Below are 12,560 nucleotides of genomic sequence, written 5' to 3' on the forward strand. Positions count from 1 at the left end.
GGACCTGTTTAACAAATGTCCTAGTGACATAACCTAGTCGTATTTATATTATATAATTATAATGATCAGTGTTAGGTTATTAATATTATTATTTTCTTGTTAAATAAATAATGTACAGTATTAAAATTTTGTAAAGTCTATTATAAATATCCACTCATTTTATGAAATAAAGTTTTTTTAATGTAATTGTAAACATGTACATTAATGAATAAAAATTTTCAATTTCAGTTACTATTGTCACTAGTCATTACTACTTCTGTTAACTACTGTTATCATCATTAATTGGCCTACTACTGTTACTATTACTACTGCAGTTATCATTACTACTGGACACTGTTTTACCAATTTACATCACCATTCAATTTGTAAGATAAATGTTATTCCATTCATGTATAAAATGTAAGCTTGATTTATATTTTTATACATCTTATCAGTGCAGCTAGAATTGTAACTATTTGTATAAGTTGTTACAAATAAAGTTTGTTTTTTACTACTGTATCATTATTATTACTACTCCAGTCGTTATTGTTGCTACTGTTGGTAATAATATTACTAACATAGTATCCCACCTAGTGCTACTAATTCGACTAGTACTTTACTCTCTAGAAATATAACTCCATCATTATTTCTCCTTGATGCTAATAACAGTAATTATATTAACTCACATAATTCCAGTTTCTCATTGTATACCTCAGTCAATAGTTATATATATTCTGTGTTTAGCATTGCCTGTTCAGTGTCTTAATATTCATTGCAAATTTTGTGTTATCTTTAAGACTTGTCCAAAATGCCGTTTGTGTGTTTGTGGCTTTGCAAAATCTGTATACAATATATATAAATAAATAATAATATTAAACTATTGTACCTTCTTGTGTGTGTGTATATATATATATATTTATATATAAATATATATATATATATATATATATATATATATATATATATATATATATATATATATATATATATATAAAATGTTGTACCTAGTAGCCAGAATGCAGTACTCGGCCAACTATGCAAGGCCTGATTTACCTAATAAGCCAAGTTTTCCTGAGTTTATATATTTTTTTAATTTGTTTCTTATTAAATGATATAGCTATCCATTTCATTATGTATGAGTTAAGTACTTTTAATTTGAGTAAAAACTAATGTAGATATATGTCTGAACCTAACCAACACTACCTAACCTAACCTATTTTAACCTAACCTAAACTAACGTAACTAAGTCAATAATTTGTGTTCTAAACATAATATAATAATAATATTTCAAATAAACCAAGTGGGAACAATATTTTGAAAATAAAGAAAATCACGCGGCTTATTAGGCAACTTGGGCCTTGCATAGTAGGCCGAGAAGTGTGTTCTGGCTACTATCTTGAGGTTATCTTGAGATGATTTCGGGGCTTTAGTGTCCCCGCGGCCCGGTCCTCGACCAGGCCTCCACCCCCAGGAAGCAGCCCGTGACAGCTGACTAACTCCCAGGTACCTATTTACTGCTAGGTAACAGGGGCATTCAGGGTGAAAGAAACTTTGTCCATTTGCTTCTGCCTCGTGCGGGAATCGAACCCGCGCCACAGAATTACGAATCCTGCGCGCTATCCACCAGGCTACGAGGCCCCAGTGTCGCACTAGGTACGACACTATATATATATATATATATATATATATATATATATATATATATATATATATATATTGTGACGGTAATGCGTTGGTGTTCGGCTGTTCAAAGCTAGGGGTATGGCCTCGTCACATAGTATTAAAAAAAAATAGAAAATCTGGAACTTCGTCTGTGGTAAGGTAAGGAGAAGACACACAAAACACAAGTAAATTTTAACAATGGAATTTTAATTACGTTAAAGAAATAAAACATGAATAAAATGGACAAACAAATTCGTATAATAAAATCAATCAATCAAAATAATAAGAATAATTAAATGACACAATGAAAAGTTACGTTAAGACAAAATAACAAGAAGTGCAATATACAAGTATATGAAAGGTGCTGGAATATTGGCTTTAAGCTAGCACCTCTCTCAGTATACGTACGCTAAAGCTTACGTCTAGCAGGGAGAAGTGTTAACTGTGAAAGCACGGAATATTCTAAGGACTGAGGTCGTGGCGGCCCCAGACATCAAGTAGTATGGGGGGGGGGGGAGTGCAGTTGCAGCCCGACCGGCGACCAATCAGAAGAGCCGGCAGCAAGACGGGTAGTTTGGCGGTTTGAGTCTGAGCAGGTGTTCCTGGCTGCATACGTTTTGCGCTCTGGCAAACCTTGGAGATGTTGTTGTCGTTGTTGGACATTTCTTCCATAGTAGTTTTATATATATATAACGACGTAATTGTGGAGGGAAGAGCAGGCTCAATCTCTTGAAGGAGATTATCGTCACAACTCTCCCCCGAAGCCTGCGGTTCTGGAAGAAGTACGTCATTATGTGGTGGATTAATGGATGGAGTTGCTTCTACTTCATAAACTCTGGAGAGATCATTGGTTAAGATGTTGTCGGAATCTTGGTATAGCGTGTCTCCAGGTTGAATTTCTGCAGTTAGCAAGCCCATAGTAGAAGACGTTGAGATGAGAAGTGGGCGTGCTGCAGGAGGTGTAGGGTGGTGTGGTCCGTGTTGATGGTGGACCGAGCACTTTTCAGGTGTGGAGTGAAGTGCTGGAGCTTCAGGATGAGGAAGAGTAGCTCCTTGCCAATTGTTCCGTAGTTCCTTGTAGCAGTAGTCGCTGACAGGTGTATTCTCCTCGCCTCGTTGCTGCATCGCGACACCACCAACGTCGGTACCACTGGCGTCGACATGGAGGATGAAGGGCTTATCTGACGAGGTGAGAGTGGAATTAGAATAGGGCAAAGGAGCACGATTATTATCCTGAAAGCATTTGGGAAGATCATTAAGGATTTCGGAATTAGAAAGCGCTGACTCCTTGTCAGTGCTTTCGGGAGGAGAAGCTGGGATGGTCTCACTGTGGATGTAGGGTTCTGTGAAGGTAGAACAGTTGGTCAGGACAGTGGGAGGAGTACCATTATATTGCTTCAGGAGGTTGACGTGGCACAGCTGGGTCTTCCGCCGCCTATCTGGAGTCTCTATTACGTAGTTGTTGTTATTCCTGCACTCTTTGACGCAGTAGGGTCCTGAAAACCTGTTTTGTAAAGGTGAACCTGGGATAGGGAAATATGCAAGGACGAAGTCTCCCGGCTTGAATTTTCTTACTTTGCTGGTCTGGTCATAATGAGTCTTCATTCTCTCCTGGGCTTTCAATAGATTATCATGGGCAAAACGGTGGACTCTCTCTAGAATGTGTTGAAGGTTTTGAAGAAACTGGGGCACATTCTGATGCTCACTGAAGGTGGCATCTCGGAGAGTCTTTGAAAGCCTTAAGGGGAGTATGGCACTTACGGCCGTAGAGCATCTCATAAGGAGATACTCCTAGGGACTCATTGGGGAGACTTCTGTAAATACACATTATAAGGTCAATCTGCTTATCCCAATCCTTAGAGGTTTCACTACAAAACTTTTTCAAGAGTGCTTTGATTGTCTGATGACTACGTTCAAGAGAACCCTGTGAAGCAGGATGATAGGGGCTGGACAATACCTGTTTGATGTTGAACTCCTCCAGTGTCCTTTTGAAGAGATCACTGGTGAAGTTGGTACCACAGTCGCTCTGAATCTCCCTGGGAAATCCGTATTGAGTGAAGATCTTCAATAGATGTTTTATAACCGTAGCAGCCGTGATGTTCTTCACTGGAACTGCTATGGGAAATCTGGTGGTAGGACACAGGATGGTTAGGATGTAGGCGTTACCTGAACTGGTCCGAGGTAAAGGACCAACACAGTCTATTATGAGTCTGTGGAAAGGTTCCGCAGGCACCTGTATGGGAATCAGTGGCGCTCTGGGAATGGAGATGTTCGGTTTGCCTGCCATCTGACATGTATGACACTGTTTTACGTACTGTTTGACGTTATTTACCATACCTGGCCAGTAGTAGTCTTGACGAATTCCATGGTAAGTCTTGTTGAAGCCGTAGTGGGAGAGTGCTCCGTGGGCCAGGTGTAGAATAGTGGGCCGCAGGCTGGTAGGAATCACAAGTTGTTCGATGTTGGCCCAATCGTCTTCCTCCTTCAGTTTACTGGGTCTATATCTACGGTAGAGCAAGTCGTTCTCTAGGAAGAACCCAGGAATACTGTCGGGTTGAGTCTCAGCCTGGAAAAACAATGGTGTTAAAGTAAGATCTTCCCTCTGCAACTTACGGAACTCCAACTTGGTCAGATGCGGGGGTAGTTTCTGAGGGTCTTGAGGGACAGCGGTAGCAGTAGAGTCAGCTGGCTGTGGACGTGCGGCTTGTGCACGGGTGGTCACGAGAACCGGAGGAGAAACTTCATCACTCTCTTGAACCTCTGCTGGAACATACTCTAGAATAGGGTTACTTGGCACAGAGTTACACACCTGGGGTTTGTCCATGACGATCAGGTTGGTCGGTTGCAGGTCTTCTGCCAAGTCGTTGCCTAGGAGAAGTTGCACTCCAGGCATGGGAAAAGGCTTTTCCCTGACGGCGACTTGGACTTCCCCGTTCACGTAGGGACAATCCAGGTGGACTCTGGCGAGAGGGTATGGAGTGGTAGCAGTGAGGTCAGTGATGAAGACAGTTTCTCCGGTGTAGGTGATGTTGGGCACAGCCAACTTCAAGATGATCGATTGTAGAGCCGCTGTGTCCCTCAAGATCTTCAATTTGAAACTTCCCTCCGGATTTGAACCGTTGGCAGAGACAGTTCCAGTATACAGGTGGTTACTGAAAAGAGAAAGATCATTAACATCAACACCAACATTCATCACAGGCTTACCGGACTTAGGAGGAGTTGGTTTGGGTTTTTGTTGGTCAGTGGTTCCCTTGTATTGAGACTTACCACACTTGTCTATGGTATGTCCATAGAGTCTACAATACTTGCAGTACAGTTGTGAACTAGCTTGATCGGGGCTCACTTTCTCGTAACTGTACCACGACTTCTTACTGGAGGATGGTTCGGGTGTCAGCCGGTGGATGAGGCTGTAAGTGTCAGCCGACTTAGCACACTTCAGGTAGTCGGTTTCTTCTTTATCTGCTAAGTAGAGGCGGACAGGAGGCGGCACACGTCTCAAGAATTCTTCAACAAGCATCAGGTTGACGAGTTCTGTAAAAGTAAAGACATGTGCTGCTTCCAGCCATTTCATGAAATACCTCCGTTTCGTGTTAGCAAACTCGAGGAAGGTAGTGGTACTTGCCTTCAGGTGGTCACGGAATTTCCTTCTATAACTTTCTGTGGAAAGTAGGTAGGCGTCTAACACTGCTTGTTTCAGAGTCTGGTAGTCATTCTCAGACGCCAGAGTACTGAGTGTGACTGCCGCTCTACCTGTAAGATGGACTCTGAGAAGTGTGGCCCATTGGTCGACAGGCCAACTGAGTTGATTAGCAAGGGTTTCAAATGTGGTAAAGAACACATCAACTTCTGCTTCTACAAAGGATGGCATTAACTTACTTGCATGTGATATATTAAAACTGACGGGAAGATTGGCAGTAGCTTGCTGGCGTTGAGCGAGGTGTGAAGTTTCCAACGTGTATTCTCGTTGACGACACTCAAGAGCCAGAGTCGCTTGTTGCTTGTCATGTTCACGTTGTATCTCCAACTCGCGTTGTTTGGTTTCAAGCTGTAAGCGTTCCCGCTCCTGGAGTGTTTCAAGCTGTACTCGTTCCCGCTCACGGAGCATTGCAAACTCACGTTCCTTGAGGGCGATTTCTTCCCTTCTTAAGGCAGCCTCACGTTCTTGTTCTTCCTTCCTCAAGGCAGTTTCACGTTCCCTGAGGGTGATTTCTCGTTCTTGTTCTTCCCTTCGTATGGCAGCTGCTTCCCTTTGCTGCTCACGCTCAATCTTGGCCAGTTCCAATTTGAGTTTCATCGTTGCCAAATCAGTTTTTTCTTCAATATAGTAAGTTTCATGAGTTTCAGAGTCTATCTTACCTTGCTCTAAATAGTAATCCAGCAACAGGTTGTGTAGGTCATTTTTGTTGGCTTGGTAGGGAACTTCTAGTTGATACTCATGTGCAAGAGTTTGTAATTCAGTCTTCTTGGCACGACTTAAAGTCCCTATTTCACCTGCTGGATTTGCACGGAAAGCTTGGAGACGAAACATGGTGAAATTAGCAAATAAAGGTACACGAATATTCAATAGTGAATGTCAGAAACAGGACAACATGGCAACTGATACCTATCCTGTGGGATCTTTAACAATTAAAGTAAAAGATGTTAAATGATTAAATTAAATCAAGGGCGCAGGAAATCTTGTACCCGGTACTCATGTAAGAGGATATGGGCAAGAAAATCCTACTAACAAATGAAACAGAGTTTCGAAAACAAATGAAACAGTAAATTGCCTCAAAAGTAAAATTGGTAGTCCAAGGATGTAGGCATACCTTGCCAAGTCTCTATAGGACATAAAGCAAGTTTTTCCTACTGAATTTAATATGATACTTACAGAATTAGCGAACTTTTGTGCTCTGAAAAAGTAAGCTAATTCCCTACCGTTGTATGTATCATCATCTCTGACTGACGTGTAGGGGTGCGAGGTGTCAACTGGTGACGAGAACTGCTGCTGAGGTCCCAATTCAGCAACTAAAGTTCGAGCTAGAGGAACTATGGCCCTCTTTGTCCTCCTACAGTCAGATTGCAGAAGATTGGGTACTCTTGACCCGGGGCAGACCACAGTACCAGGGTACCAATATGATGATCTGTCAAAATGAGAAATATCCAAGGGACAAAGATGGTAAACACGAGTAATAACACGGAGGGAGAGATGACCAATTAAGAGTATGACTGCGGCCTACAGTCACCACGTAATCCAAAGTTGTCTCACCTTCACTATATGTTACTCTCGTAATGCACAATACACCGCACCTTATAAAAAACGAAATTGAATATGAAAAATAGTAAAGCTACGTTAACAAAGTTAAATACGCTTACCATAAATTACCACTTGGCACCAGTACCTGAGTGAAGCTCCTAGGACAGGCCCCCATATAATATGTGACGGTAACGCGTTGGTGTTCGGCTGTTCAAAGCTAGGGGTATGGCCTCGTCACATAGTATTAAAAAAAAATAGAAAATCTGGAACTTCGTCTGTGGTAAGGTAAGGAGAAGACACACAAAACACAAGTAAATTTTAACAATGGAATTTTAATTACGTTAAAGAAATAAAACATGAATAAAATGGACAAACAAATTCGTATAATAAAATCAATCAATCAAAATAATAAGAATAATTAAATGACACAATGAAAAGTTACGTTAAGACAAAATAACAAGAAGTGCAATATACAAGTATATGAAAGGTGCTGGAATATTGGCTTTAAGCTAGCACCTCTCTCAGTATACGTACGCTAAAGCTTACGTCTAGCAGGGAGAAGTGTTAACTGTGAAAGCACGGAATATTCTAAGGACTGAGGTCGTGGCGGCCCCAGACATCAAGTAGTATGGGGGGGGGGAGTGCAGTTGCAGCCCGACCGGCGACCAATCAGAAGAGCCGGCAGCAAGACGGGTAGTTTGGCGGTTTGAGTCTGAGCAGGTGTTCCTGGCTGCATACGTTTTGCGCTCTGGCAAACCTTGGAGATGTTGTTGTCGTTGTTGGACATTTCTTCCATAGTAGTTTTATATATATATAACGACGTAATTGTGGAGGGAAGAGCAGGCTCAATCTCTTGAAGGAGATTATCGTCACAATATATATATATATATATATATATATATATATATATATATATATAATATATAATATATATATAATAACTTTTAGACACACAACACTCACCAGGGGACTTGAACCCTGGCCACCAAGATGGCAGGTACGCACTTATACCCACTGCACCATACCCAGAGCCCCAAAGAGGTGGGAATTCTGGGGTATTTAACTCCTAGACAACCCATCCTCTCCAGGCAGTGGTATAGTGAGAGGCAATTGACGTTTTCCATCAAGCCCTGTTATATGGGAGAACACGTGGTCCATGCTTAATGCACACACTTGCCTAATCACGCAAGTTAGAAGTATAGAACTTTTAGACACACAACACCCACCAGGGGACTTGAACCCTGGCCACCAAGATGGCAGGTACGCACTTATACCCACTGCACCATACTCAGAGCCCCCAAGGAGGTGGAAATTCTAGGGTAATTAGGCAAGTGTGTGCATTAAGCATGGACCAGGTGTTCTTCCATATAACAGGGCTTGATGGAAAACGTCAATTGCCTCTCACTATATCATTGCCTGGAGAGGATGGGTTGTCTGGGAGTTAAATACCCCAGAATTCCCACCTCTCTAGGGCTCTGGGTATGGTGCAGTGGGTATAAGTGCGTATCTGCCATCTTGGTGGCCAGGGTTCAAGTCCCTTGGTGGGTGTTGTGTCCAAAAGTTCTATACTTCTAACTTGCGTGATTAGGCAAGTGTGTGCATATATATATATATATATATATATATATATATATATATATATATATATATATATATAATATATATATATATATATATATATATATCACTAAGAACTCTTAATTGACCCAGCCAGGATTCGAACCCATGCCATCCAGGATCACCCCTAAACGTACACAGTACCGTGACAACCGCACCAATGATCGTCTCGATCATTGGTGCGGTGTTATACATAAATTCATACAGTAATGTTCAATTCCTAAACAAAAGAAGAAACAGCTACTCAGACATGTCGAGAAAAGAAAGCCAGGGAGGAACTTTACTGATGATTGTTTTAAGTCCTGATTAAGGATTACAGACTGCCACGAGGGAACAGCTTAAACACTAAACAAAATAAAATGCTACATTAAAATATTCGAGAATATAAAGGAATAACAAAAACAGATTTACATATGTTAATAGAAAAATTTACACCAAAAGTATGTCTTCAAAGATACGATAAAGGATAAAAACTAAAAGATATCTCGTACAAACAACCGGCCTATAGTAAGGGCAGAATTAATACGAAATGACATACTATTTACGTAAATTACACTTGCATTAACAATATAATTCACAGCATGGCAAGTACACAGTGGCAATAGAATGTCTGGTTCACCTTCTATCTAAACATTCAACTTTTTGTAAACATTAGCTTCTATTACCAGCCGAAAAATACCAGCCCATGCATTCTGTTATTAATTTAAACTATTCTCTAACAGACGTGTCCATATGACTATTATCAGTCTTTAATTGCTCTTGAGAAGTGTTTATCTTTGTAAAAGTAGTCATTGTAAAAGAAGTAGATGGAGAACTAACAGTAGTGACAATTACCAATAAACATCTCTAACCAACTTTGCAACAAAATATAGAGTACTCAAGTGGAGAATAAATCCAGGGGGGACTGGAAATGTTACACAGTGAAATATTGTCTATATATCAATAGAAATATTGTTTATATAAAGAGTAAAATCATGACAAAAGACTGTACAACCCTTAAAAGATGAGACCAACCAAGTTATAATTCGCTATAAAATTATACCAACACTGAATAAATACTTTACATTAGTATCCACACTAGAAAGATTTGACAACATGTCAATTCCTACACAAATGGTTGGAGCAAGGAAAGAGAATGAGTTAAGGAATATTCTCATAACATGCGAAAAATTCATTAGGAGCACTGGCAAATTAAAGGAATGTAGATGTAATTTAATACAAAATTGTAATGGAACTGGACTGAAAATAGACTCTACCATTGAAACTCCTATTTGGGAAATCGCTAGACCATGGGAAGTCCCCCCCCCCCTAGATTGAAAATATGAAAATGTCACCCCATCTTCCAAAAAAGGAATAAAAACATCAGAAAACTACCAAGCAGTCAGTTGAACCTTACATATATGCAAACTCATGAAGAGAATCCTAAGGGAGGAAATTATTTCCATCTCACAGTGCACAATCTAGTAAAATCAATACATGGTTATATTTATTTTTCTTTATCAATTTATTTATTTTTTACACATCTTCGGCCTATCCGCCGAAGCTTTGACTGCCTAGATTTTATTTCAGTTTAAATTCCACGTGGAGAACGTCCTCACGAACACTGGGGAGACGTTTGACAAGCTGCCAGCTTCCTGACCCCATCGAGGCTACTGAAGGTGGTGGCCCTCAGGTTGGCCTAGGTCACGGGACTTCGACAAGCTAACCAGGGTTCCTGTTCGCGACTGTGGGAAACCATAAGGTGAAATACATTTTTTCATTCAGAAATACAGTTTGTTTACTTCATTCATTATACACACAATTCTCATCCTGTGTGCGGCAGTGGAAAAGGTTACAGAGGCACATCGTGGACTCTGGGACTGAACCTCAAAATTCACGAGGTTTAATGTATATTACTATTACATCAACAATGCGTTAGAGAACGACCACAAGTACAGTCTGTTGGCTCAGTAACTTACATATACGGTGAGCTAGTTTCATAAATGATTTGCCTCCCTGCACACCACTTCCTATCAAGTAGGAAGCGATGGAAAGGTTACTATCTACAGTTAGAAAACTAGGGATATTTGGCAAAAATTTCTGGCAGTAGATCATTTCCTATTAAATATTTGCACAGTTCTTGAGCATTTGTTATAGAGCTATCTCTAAACTCTCGGATCTTTTCGCATTCCATCACATGATACATTATTATATATTATATAACATATATTATTATTACCCTATTTCCCATATTCATGGAGTGGGAATGCAAACGGAGCAAAAAAATGTAGTATAGAAAAAATTCTAAATATAAATAATTAAACATTACATAACACTCTTAAATTTATTATTTCATTCACAATACAATATGCAGCATTATGGGGTAAAGGATTGTTCTCTGGAATTGTTCTATCTAAACCCGTCCTCCTGTTTAGATAGTACTTTTTGTAACTATGCGCCATAGTACAAACTGACGTATTAAACAATTAGGTAGTAGAACTTTATACTATTCAGTTTATAGAGTACGAAAAAATGAATCTAAAACAAACTTAAATATTACTAGACCTAGTATAGTACACATATGTACTATATTAGACCTCAGATAACGTGTATTAGGCCTAGGAAGATAACTTATTTATTTATTTATTTATTTATTTATTTATTTATTTATTTATTTATTTATTTATTTATTTATGCATATACAAGAATGTACATAAGGAATGTGAGGATACAAATATGGCAATTACAGTCTTGTAAAGCCACTAGCACGCGCAGCGTTTCGGGCAGGTCCTTAATCTAAGAAAATTTTAAGGAGGTAAATACTTGCAAAATTTATAGACAAAAAATGATAACAGTTACATGAAATGAAAAAAAGATGAGAGAAAATTGTAGGTACAGTATATTAAAGCACATAGGTAGCTAAGATTGATTACAATGACAGCTTGAATGGTAGTTGACAAAAATTGGTAAGCACAATACAGCAGAAACAATATAAGATTGATTGCAATGACAGCTTGAATGGTAGTTGACAAAAATTGGTAGTCACAATACAGCATATGGCTAGCACATAAAAGAAGACAGCAATGAACACAATGATAAGGTTGTTTGATATTACATAAAAATTAGGAGATTGGGTAACACTAGGTACAGAGCAAATTTAAAGCTCAGTGTAGGAAACTAAGAAGATGAAGTTAGGTACTTTTTGGTTTTGCTTTTAAATAAGGCAAACGTTTTACAGTTTTTCAATTCACTAGGGAGTGAGTTCCATAGACTAGGTCCCTTAATTTGCATAGTGTTTACACAGATTAAGTTTGACCCTGGGGATATCAAACTTAAACTAACCTAACTTAGGTTAGTTTACTTTGTGTTTGCAACATAAGTAGAAAATCGTTTTCCTATTTTTCCAATTTCAATAGTATCGATTTATATTGTCTAATTGCGTTGTACGTCGGTATATGTATGGTCCTCATCCTTCCTATAGTAGTAGGCATCCATCAGTCTCAGGAGACTATGGAGTTGCGCTCTGGTTGTCGGTCTGGAGTGGCCTCTCCAGGGCCCATAGCCAGGGTAGGTTGATACGGAGAAGCTGCCAGACAAAAATTTGCAGGAATTCCTTCCCCGCCTACCTTCTCTATCTCAATTTTAACAAGGTCGCCAGCTGGGTTGAGATCTCTGCACCCCAGCAGTGCAGTTCAGTGGGAGTATTCTATACTGCTTGTTGCCAAAGTGTTGCTCCTACAGATTTGACACTGGACTGACAGCCCAAGGTACATTTCTATTTATTTATTTATTTATTTATTTATATATATACAAGAAGGTACATTGGGATTGTGAGGATACATAGCATAGTAATAACATTCTTGTAAAGCCACTAGTACGCGCAGCGTTTCGGGCAAGTCCTTAATCTAAGAAACTTATAAGTAGGTAAATACTTGCAAAATTTATAAAAAGGATAACAGTTACATAGCATGAAAAAAAAATAAAAGATGGGTCTCTATAAAAGTCTGTGTTGCTTTACCACTCTCCAGCCACTAGGTTGCTTGTTGCCAAAGTGTTGCTACTCCTACAGATCTGATATTGGACGGAT

This window comes from Procambarus clarkii, chromosome 51, assembly GCF_040958095.1.
Source record: "Procambarus clarkii isolate CNS0578487 chromosome 51, FALCON_Pclarkii_2.0, whole genome shotgun sequence".
NCBI lineage: Eukaryota > Metazoa > Arthropoda > Malacostraca > Decapoda > Cambaridae > Procambarus > Procambarus clarkii.